This window comes from Aphis gossypii, unplaced genomic scaffold (genome assembly GCF_020184175.1).
Source record: "Aphis gossypii isolate Hap1 unplaced genomic scaffold, ASM2018417v2 Contig00260_ERROPOS192875, whole genome shotgun sequence".
In the NCBI taxonomy this organism is placed as follows: domain Eukaryota; kingdom Metazoa; phylum Arthropoda; class Insecta; order Hemiptera; family Aphididae; genus Aphis; species Aphis gossypii.
The window spans coordinates 1-12269 of record NW_026083047.1 but is presented as its reverse complement, the minus strand read 5'-3'; the positions used below and the strand labels follow the sequence as shown (position 1 = coordinate 12269).

Here is a 12269-nt window from a genome sequence, read left to right as displayed (position 1 = left end):
AAACGAACTTTGTTAATGACTGTCATGCATTTAAGAACTTGATCAAATACAATATTGCTAATAACTATGATACTTTTATTGTTTAACATGTAATAGTTATCAGGACTTGTAATATGTACACAGATATTGTTAATTTTAGCTTTTTTATATTGCCTATCGACATCAGATGTATCAATAACTGGACCTTTTGATAGTTTCTTTGTATACTTATTTACTAATGAGGAACTAACAGTATAGGTCTTATTATTAGATTCCTCAATGTACCTTCTATGAAGTTGTTGAGTAAGTCTATAAGATTTCCACAACTGTCATTTGAGTAACCTAAGTTTATTTTCAAAAGGAAAAGCGCTAAATTCATCCAAAGTTCCTAATAATTTGGCATCATTTACAATATGTAGCAATCCATGAACATTATGAGAAACAAAGTGTTATACGTATAAAATTAAAAATGTATCAATAAAATGTTGCAATAGTTCTTGGCATAATCAGAATATTTTGCAAAATACTCTTACTACACAGAATTCGCATACTGACATGAAGAGTCATAATATTATCTATAACTTTTGGATGTAAAATATCTTTTAAAATAACTGGACAGGTATATAACAGAAACTGCCTTAATTCTGTGGCTTTCCATTTCTCAATAAATTCAATACTTTGGGATCTTTGAGCTAAGTCTTTAGTAATATGATATTTTATAATTTTGAAGTCAACGACAATATTTTAGCATGAGGTAAACTTACAAATCTGTAATTTGGTTTGCCTTCTAGCCACAATTTTATTATCTTCTTAAGAACACCGATGCATATTAAATGCATATAATCCAAACATACTCTAGTAATAGGTTGTTTAAAATTTTGAATATTTAGTAAAATTGATTGTCTTTGATGAAATTCTTCGTACTCATATACCTAACCTAACGTATGAATGCCTCATCGGTTCTTAAAATATTATTTTTATTTCTGGAAAACATATACGACCATTTAGAAATTCACCTTCTTGAGTACAATTGGTACAACTAAAATAACCTGTGTGGCCATTTATTTTGAGAAGAAAAGATTTTGCCGGAGTATCACAAATAATGCTATGGACATAAACTTTATATAATACATCATTAAATAAAAATCAATTGTTAACAATATTTATCATTTCATTCACAAAATCTTGAAAAAAAAATATTTGAATCGTTTGGTTTAGTAAGACCATGATAAACACCTATAACAAATATGTGTGAGCTCCCAGCTAAACAGCCCAAAATTGGTCATAATTGACTGTTACTGCTATCAAATAATGCCAAGTCATCAGTTGATATTTTGAGTCTGCAACGTGCTCTGATACTTATATTAAATATAATATATAAATTACTACATACTGTAGCCAACAATAACCATAGGGGCATAACAAACATCCCTATAATTATGCTAAGGGTGAGCAGCCAAGCAAGCAATGATCGGGTATAATAAATTGGGACCTAAAACGAAAGGTAAAAAACCAATCAACAGTATCATCGCCCGTATGCTTTCTACCCGCTAGAATATAACAACTATATGATTTATATGATTGCTGCCGGAGGCATGTAATGAATACATCACCACCCGGTAGAACATACTAGGTACGTAATTACCCACTCGGTAGAATATTATAGATGTATTATTGACGCACAGCGTCGCTCAGATAACGCAAAGCGTGGGAAGAAGCGGATGCAGGTGACGCTGACCATCAGGGACCTAAAGGTACCGCGGGAGTCCGTGGATGATATATAAGGGGGCCAAGATTAGGCACATTTCAGACGTGATCCACCAGAGTTAGAGCGAGCACCTTCACGTCACCCAGTTCAATAATTTTGTCATTTGGACGTAGAATATTTTTGTCGAAATAAAACACTAAGAAATAATTCAAAAGTCTTCATTTTTTACAAATATTCCATTCGATACTACATCATTCCATTGCTTGTACGTGGCACCTTACAAGTTCAACATTTTTAAAGTAGGGATATCCTTGATAAATATATTAATAACAATAAATTAGTATCATATAATTCTCAATTATACTTATCAATAAAAATTATTTTACGATTTGAAATTATCTATAATATTATTATACAAGTATCTACAATAAATATCTTAGGTTAATAATTTAGTATATAAAATGTTTATAAAGTATAATCTACATACAAACATACAAATAAATTGTATCACATTATAAATATATTTATATTAATACATTTTATTATATATATTGTTATTATGATAACAATTGATTTTATATTGGATGGATTAAACATTTATTATAATAGTTTTCAAAACAATAAATTACTTTTTACACTTTTATTCATCATAAATTTACTTTAGATTAATATACTTTGCAGAGTTCAGAAATATAAATTATATTAGTGTAGTAAGCTGACGTAGGTACGGAAAGCCTATAGTGAAAAAGGTCAAACACAACATCACGCCACCGGAATAGGCCACTAATCGGGCCTTCTCATTGGTAAACACCGATTTAGATTATTGTAGCAGTTTTCTATAACGGCAATCATCCTATCCTAATCAGGGCATGTCTCCATATAAATAGGAGCCATTCACAAGCTCTGATCAGAGAAGTCTTACAAGTCTTACACACAACGTCTCACCCATGCTTACCCGAAGCCTCTAGGGAGACGTTCTCACAACACTTACTCTCCGTAGAGTTCTATTCCGTCGAAAAACTTCTAATTATAATAAATATATTAATTAATTTGATACGGTTCAAAAAACAGTTGTAACTTAACGTTTATAAATCAATAAAGTCTTAATATTTATTATATATATCTTTTCAACCTCTTCCACTCCAAATAGCAGCGAACGTGCACTCGTCATAAAAGAAGCGTGTACAAACCCAGCGGTGAGAGCGACGGGTTACTACAATGTTATCGATGACCAGCAGCGTATCTTTTGACTACTAGATATCCACTCCATTGTCTCATTGCGAAACTGTCCGTTCACGCTCAATTATAATAATATTTTATTACCGATCGCATTTAGATCAACCGACAAACGATCATCATTTTTTAAATAGTAGTTATTGATTATTAAGCTGTTATTTTAACTATTTTATCTTAGAACCATATGGAAAATTTATATAAAAAGGTAAGTTGTATTTCATTCCATATCATAGCATATTTCGTGGGTAACAACTAACAGGCACGCCTCTGGCCAAAAGGATGGTACACACATATGCGTTGTCTTTGTCTTACAAAAATACATCACAAATTTACAATTTACAAATTTAAAATTATTACAATGGTATTCCAGAATCGATCAATGAAATGGGTAGTGGTGAAGTTTACCGACACCAAGGAATTTAGTGTTCTTCCGGTAAATTGGCTTGTGGAAATCCAACTGAATCATGGACATAGTACCAAATTAAAGTGCTCAGCAGCAACACAACTTACGGTTAGAAAAAACAAATTTAAGTAAACCTAGGATTCTAAAGGCGCGTACACACTAGCGTAACAAAACAGTGAACATGTAACACGTAACAATGTTCGTGTGACATAAGAGTGCAACAAATCACCGATCCGCCGATTGTCGGTATTTTGGCGAAACATCAAAGGGTGATACTCGTTCACGTTACAATATGTATGGACGAAATTACGAACATAATCATGTAACACCTTACGAATATAGCATACAAACATACATTATTTTGAATCAAAAATTAATAAAATATATGCCTATATAATATCGATATTCGATTGTCGAAATAATTATTTATACTAGTATGATATTATTGTTATAATGTTATGCATACTAATATTTATAAATAACCACCAAATTGCAGCGTACATTTTATTTTCCATTTTATCATAATAACAACATTCATTTAGTTGACGATTAACCTCCTAAGACAAACCATAGTCCTTTAATACCTATCGTTTAAATACATTTTGTAACTATGGTAAATTGGACAAATGAAAATGTATTAAAACTTATTGAAGTTTATCGTAGTAAGGAAATAAAATGGAGCCCTACGAACAAAAATAATTTAAATAAGATTTTGAAAATGATGCTTGGAATGAAATCGCAAGTGAATTGTCCGATCATACTTCAACTGCAATCACTGCAAATGACTGTAAAACTAAAATTGTGACAATACTTGCTGCGTATAGAAGAGAAAAAATGAAAATACGTAAAAGTATAGGAACCGGTTCAGGTAAACTAAATTATAGTTAATTATAAAATTTTGTTCACTCATAAGGTGCCGAAGATGTGTATAAGTCATCATAGTTTGCATTTGAAAGTCTAGAATTTTTAAAAAACAAAGATACTCCTCGACAAAGAAGATGCACGGTAAATTTAGAAATTTTTATATGGTTATAACTTATAAGTAATTTTAAAAATATTGGAATGTTTTTATTTCGTGTTTATTATCAGCTAATTAAAAAAATAATAATAACATATTAAACTAAAGTGATAAATATAACTACTGATGATAACATTATTTTTTAATACGAGTATTTAAAATATTTTTAAAATACCTATTTAAATTATGCATATTCTTCTTGCCAACTAACATAACCTTCATTACTACAGTAGTGCATTACTTCTTTTCGTATTTCCATCAAATTTAAAGTAGATTTACGAGTTACTCTCTTTATTGGTCTAATGTATTGTATTTTTTCATTATTAGTGTTCCTCCATGTTCCTTCAATGAAATTTCCATTTACTTCAGAATCGAATATTCCATTTGGGGTATAAATAGCGGCTGAATTATTATTTCTTCTTAAAAAATTATGGAGATGTGCTATAGTCGTAACAACTAGTTGTGATTTTTCTGGATTTAATAATAGAGGTTTTCGGAGAACTCTAAATACAGATTAAATAATAACGAAAACATTTTCCACTACCCGACGTGCTCGAGAAAGTCTATAATTATATATTCGTTGCGGCGTGCCTTTAGAATGTAAGTCAGGAAAAGGTTTCATTATATTTTCTGTAAAGAAAATGCTCCATCTCCAATAAAAAAATATGGTATTTTTTTATGTCTACCTGGTAGTGGAGCTAATAATGGTAAATCTAGTGAATTCGATTTTAATCTTTTATTAAGTTGACAATCCTGAAATACACCTGCATCTGAAATTCTTCCTTGGCAACCTGCATCGACGAATATGAAATTATAGTTCGCATCAACAACAGCAAATAAGACAATACTGTATGAAGATTTATAGTTAATATATTCACTCCTAGTATTGATAGGAGCTTGGATTACCACATGTTTTCCATCCATAGAACCCATTGTGTGTGGAAAGTTCCACTTCCTTTCAAAATCATTTGCAATTTCCAACCATTTTTTTTGGTGTATTAAGTACCTGAAGTTGTATATAAAATAATACGATTATTATAATATAATAATACAAATAAATATTTAAACAATCATATTTCATAGTAATCATTTGTTTAATTAATTTTAATTACTTTGTGTATATTATTCAGCATAAATTATAATTGATTTATTTTTTCATTATGTTAAAAAAATATTTATTAAACTACCTAATTAATTTAAGTTAACATTTTAAAATTGATTATTATTAATATATTATATACAGGGTGCTCACCAATTTAGAGAACACTGAATTTCTCGGCTGGAATTTTTTTTATAAACTGGTGGTATATTAATACACATTTTTTGATATATTTCAAAATTTTTTTATATTTTGATCTGCTATCTATTTTTCTACCATGCTCAGTAAAAACTTTTTTTAAAATAATAACATCTATTTTGAACATCATATTCGGATAGGTCTATTTTTTTAAGCAATTTTGATGTATCAACTATGGTTCTAAATTCAAAATTGACTGAATAAGAGCATGTCAATTTTGATAAATAATAAATTTTTTTTATTATTTTAAAAAATTTATAAAATCATTTATAATTAATTCTTATTAGTTACCTTTTGAATATTTGTACGTATTTTTTTTAGTAGTGTTATAATTTTATACCCATATTATGTTAGTCTTGTTTATGGCACTTCTAAAAAAAAAATGTATAAATATTTAAAAAGTAACCATTATGAACTAATTATAAACGATTTTATAAATTTTTAAAATAATAAAAAATGTATTATTTATTAAAATTTACATGGCTCTTATTCAGTCAATTTTGAATTTATAACCATAATTGATAGGTACATCAAAATTGCTTTTAAAAAAATAGACCTATCCGAATATGATGTTCAAAATAGATTTTGCTATTCAAAAAAAAAAGTTTTTACTGAGCATACGCAGACCAAAATTTCAAAAAAATTTGATATGTATCGGAAAATGTGTAATTCTATACCACCAGTTTGTAAAAACAAAAAATGGATTTATTCCAAAAAAATCCGGAAGAGAAATTCCCTAAATTGGCGAACACACTGTATATTATAATAAGTAAAATTGTGCATGTTTGACATTTTTACTTTAAATAAATAATAATATTTTGTGGTATCATAATCATTTTTATTAATTCTCATGCACACATTATTTACAATCCCCGTAATTTATTTTAGATGTCCGATGATAATGATCCAACCAAAATTAACCAAATTCATACTGAAGAACTACAAATTCATTCTAAAGAATCACAAATTACCTCTGAAAATCAAGGTTCATTAACACAGCCATAAAAAAAAAAAAAATATCAAAGAAGATGGTAGACTAGATAAAGCGCTTAAAATTCTAGAAACGGTGGCATCAGCCTCATCTGTAAATAATGAAAGTCAATCATTTGGACAGTTTGTTGGAAATAAATGAGAAAAATACAACCAACAAGTTAGAAGTATTGTTCAATATGAAATATTTTATTTAAAGCAGATTATGGATATTTTAATCAACAACAATCAACATATCAAAATAATCACTACATTTCTGATCCTTCAACTCATAATTATAATTATCATCCACAAAGTTATCCGATGAACATGCATTTTCCTTCATTGCCATACTCATTTCCAACTCATGATACTAATATTACATTTACACCAGTACCACAAACATCTCCAGCTACAATTACACAAACATCTCCAGCTAAATTTACACAAACATCTACACTAGTTCCGTCACCCGCAAGTTTACATTTACTTCTGAAGAAATGGATTTCAGTGATATTATATAAATGTAATTATTATTTAATTCTGTGAAAAAGTTAACAGTTTAAATTAGCCCTGTTTTTTTTCTCTTATAGTTACTTTTAGTTGTTTAAATAATATGTTATTTTAACATTATATATGTATCGTTCTGATAACATAATATATTACGTACAACATTTATACTATTGTTGTATGTGGCATTTGCCAACAAATAATAATAGAAAAATGTTACTTCTTTGTTTAAATTACGTAATATTAGGCCAATGAAGCAAATGAGCTGAGGCAGCACATTGTAAAATAATATTTAAGGACGTAAGCACCATAGGATAGGGACAGTGCGGGTTTCGAGTGAGAGACGGCACACGTTCTTATTTTTGTGTGTTTGTTTGTGTGAATAATAAAGAAATCCAAAATAGTGTGAATTGTTCTTTAATCTTTTTGTGTACCATTGAGATATAGGCATACTGCAGTGGCGCCCAACGTCATTCGTAATCCACTACCCGGATTTCTATTGAACACTTGTGTTTTTATGTTTTTGTTTTTTTTTGTGTAGATTAAATACAAGTCATTTTTGTGTTTTACTTTCATACATATCGCGTTTTGAACATTTTTTTGAATTCTCACGGCAGGAAGACTACGACCAATTGTGATCATTTTGGTGTTTTACGCACTCGAGGTGAATATTTGTATTTGGTTATAATTGATATATACGTGATCTATTTTTTATTTTTCGTTTATCAATATAACATATATATATATTTATTTTTAGATTCTGAACGAAGTGATGAATGTATTGATTTTACAATGATGTACGTTTTTTTTTTTTGTTTTTTTGTTTTTTTTTTTTTTTTTTGTCTGTATACAGCATAACTAGTCGAAATAATGACCCAATTTCAAACTATGGGGGTGGTTTCCGATGTAAAAGTGAATATCCTTGGTGCATATACAAGTAAAAAGTTAACATTTTCCAACAGTTTTCAAAAAATTCGAGAAAAACAAAAAAAAAAAATGACGGAAAAACGAGAATTTTTACGCAAAACCAGTTTTCGTCAAAATCGATTTTTTTATTTTGCTCTAACTCGAAAACTAATCGATGTAAATACTTGAATTTTTCACAAAATGTTTATATTAGCGTTCTCCATATACAGTTAATTTTCAAACTTTTTTTGAAATATTTATAGACAATTGAAATTTTCAATTTTTCTAATTATTTTTTTTTTTTAAATAACGATAAAAATTTTTTGGCTGACCAGAAAATCTTGAAAATTTAATACAAGGTTTCTTATAAGTTGTTCTTAAAGTGATAAAAAAAAATCCGAAATCGTAAGTCACAATTTTTTTTTATAAGTACTTAAAGTTCGAATTTATACGAATATGTCAAAATAGCTTAAATTTGCAAGTAATTTTGTGGTTGGAAAATCGTAACAATTTTTTCTTTTATAACTAATTTTGAAAATTTGGTACAAGATTCTCCATAAACTTTTCTTCGAATATCTTTAAAAAAAACTCTACCGGATTCAGACAAAAGATTTTTATGAGTGTTTGAAATTTAAATTTTTACAAAACCGCGTTAAATAACGGTTTAGCCTCAAACGATTTTTGATATTTGTTATTATTCAAAAAGTATAAGTAGTAGATACTTGAAAATGTTACCAGTTATTTAGATTGGCATTTTCCTTACATTATTTAGTTTTCAAAATATTTTGAGTTTTTTTGAGCTATTTATAGACAACTGAAATTTTCAATTTTTCTAAAAATTTTTTTTTGAAATGTCGATAAAATTTTTTTGACCCTATCAAAATACTTGAAAATTTTATACAAAGTTCCTCATATGTTATTCTCATAGTGATTAAAAAATTATAAGAATACATAGGCACAATTTTTTTTTATAAGCATTTTGAGTTCAAATCTTGACGAAAATTCGTCAAAATTATGAATATTTGCAAATTATTTTGTAGGTATAATTCATAAAAATGTTTGTATAGGTAGCTAAGAGTTGAAAATTTAATACAAGATTTTTCATAAGTTTAGCTTACAATAATTATAAAAGAACTTAAATTTTGGTGTATTCAGGCCATAAACATAAACCACCTTTTTCACCAACCATTGGAAATTATATCCTAGGCTGACAAATCATCTTCGTTCAGAATCGTTTTTGTATACAATGATACCTATCATTGCATTCAAATTTAACCTACCCTAGTCCGAGATCCACCCCATCCCCTAATGTACAGCAGAACGGTACCCACTTGCCCGCTTTTTTTTTTGATTTATTATTAGCGTTAATTAATTATATTTTAATTTTTAGTAAGGGTAGTAATTATTTAATTAGTTTATAATTTAATATAATTAATCTAGTAGTATAAATTGGCTGTATAAACACTCCAAATAAATTTTTCTAACAATATATTTTACTAACTCAATATTTTGGAATTTCAAAAATGTTATAATTTTAGTTAAAAGTAATTAATTAAAGTTAACACATTTTATATGACCAGGTATAGATATAGGATTATTTAAACTAAGTTTTCAAATTTACAGTTTAATGAATCAACTTAAAGACCCTGGATCGGATCTTTCTATTACGATAAATACGGCAACAGATATCTATACTCTCAAAAAACCATTTTTTATTCAATATTGCGAAAATAAAAATCTAAAATCTACTGGAACTACTACCGAATTAAGAGCTAGACTAAGTAGATATTTAAGAGGAGCTATAACTTTGGAAGAAGTGGATGATTCATTAGACGTTGAAAAACGTAATATAATTCTTAACAATTCGATCACTAATAAAATGTATTTAAAAAATTTACTTAAAGACGCTGAGCTATCCGATTCAAGTCCCGATCAAATAGACAACAATAAAAGCTCACCAGCTACTTACTCAACATCATTAGCTCTATACGACAACTTAAACAATAGTTTAAATTCTTTTTCAAATAGAGTTGGAAAAATCTTAGAAAATTCAAACACATCTGGTAATAACTCTCAAGATCAAAGCACCCAATTATACCAAAATACCTTAATACATCTTGAGGATTCTATTAATTCTCCCGAAAACTTAAAACACATATATCAGGAAATAGGGCTCAACAAAAATAACTCAACTAATAATCAAGCTAATCCTAATTTAAACACTAATTCTATTCTACCCACACCAATTGCACCGAGCAAAAGAAGAATGAATAAAAAAACTCTAATGATTAAACTTGATAATTTCACTGGGACCGAGGACGTTAGGAAATTTTTTAAGCAATATAATAAGATTAGTGACATTAATGAATGGAATGAAAATGATAAACTAAAATATTTTTCAATTTTTGTAAAAGGCACAGACAATACCTTTTTAGAAAATCTTGAAGACCAAAAAGATAATTGGTCATGGAAAGAATTAGAGGACATTTTTTTTAAATGAATTTCAACCCATAGGACATGACACTATATTGCAAATGAAACTAGAAAAACGTAGACAAGGAGAAAAGGAATCTACCACAAGTTTCTTAGCTGAAATAGAAAGTTTATGTATGCAGGTAAATAACCACATGAGTGAAAAAGATATTTGTGGATATATTTTAAAAGGTTGAAAGGATAACATTTTACAATATATTTCAATGCAAGACAATAATAGCTTAAAAAAATTAAAAGAAAATTTAAAAAAAATATGAACTGATGCAGTTTAGGATAAAAAAAAAAAAAAAAGTGATATGAGTGAATATACAGAAATTCTAAATGAACAAGTATTACAATTAAACCTAAAAACAAAAGATATAGAAATAGAGAATAATGAATTGAGAAGGCAAATAAAGGACAGTTTTCTAGAGATCGAGAGAATAAAATAAATATAAACAAATTAAGTAACGAAATACAAAAAATAAATTTATTAGGAAAAAGATCGGTATATTTTGATGACAAAAATGAACAAAAAAATAATAATCGTGATTACAATGAAAACAGAGGACGAAATTACAATAGGAAAAGAGACTTCTACAATGATAACGTGAGCACCGAAATAACAGTCCATACCCGTATAGGAGAAATGATAGCGAAGAGAGAAATTATAATAAAAGAGATAATAGTCCTTACCCCACTAGATTGTATAATAGATATTCTAGAGATAATAGCAAAGACAACAATTACAATAGAGACAGATCATATTCAAGAGAAAGAAAGAACAATTATGATAGTTCTAGGGAAAGTAGTAGAGATAGAAGTTATGACAGAGATTTTATAACGTATAAACACAGAAATGATAAAGACAGGGAAATAAGAGGAAATTATAAACAGCGTAATAAGAACAACAACGAAGAAAAACGGTACTCAAAATACCGGCAATACAGCAGAGACAATAGTCGAGAAAGAGTACCAGGAAAATATAGAGAAGAAGCCGGAGAGAATAACCGGAGATATTTGTCCACTAGACAAAACTTGGGCAATAGGCCACTGCGTCAGCATTTGTCTCACGATGTCCCAGGGAATAGCGTTAAAATTTAAAAACAAATTTAATAATATAAAACAGTTAATTAAACAAAATAAAAATACTAACGAAATAGCTTACCTAAAAACAGACGATCAATGGTTATGTCGTATATTGTAGACAGTCGTCCAAAATTATTACTTAATATGTATAAAAGAATATTTTTAAATAAACCACGGGAGAGGCCGGTGAAGCAAAATGTGCTGAGGCAACAAGAAAATTTCGTATATAAGACCGCCGTACGCACGGGCAGGGGGAGTCCCGCTGTCGCTGAGTGAGTCGGCGAGTGTAGGTACGACGATCGTACGTGTGAAGCGGCGGTTATAGTACGGGCTAAACGAATAGTATTTTTGATTGTTTATTTTGTGTTTTTTTTGAAAGTTTAATAAAAAGTGTTTCCGACCAGGACAACCCGAGTTGAATATCATTTAAGTCTTCCTTGCGTTCCTACCTTTATATAGGAAACAGTGCCGGATATACGTACCACGGACATATGTAATTTTCGAGTCGTTTCCACTATAAAGGAGCGAAGAATCGACAAGCGCACACCATCGTACCTCACTAGTTAACAGTGCCATTCTAATTTATTTTAGAGAGTGTCATTAACTAGTGAATACGAGGGTAAAACTTACCTAGTTGGTTATACCGCGTATACTGAAATACCGGTATACCACAGTTATTATA

General features: G+C 28.9%; 1 pseudogene; it reads left to right on the top strand.

The window, feature by feature from the left end:
- Positions 1–3936: 3936 nt before the first annotated feature.
- LOC114119167 (uncharacterized) lies at positions 3937–7134 on the top strand (annotated as a pseudogene).
- Positions 7135–12269: the final 5135 nt, after the last annotated feature.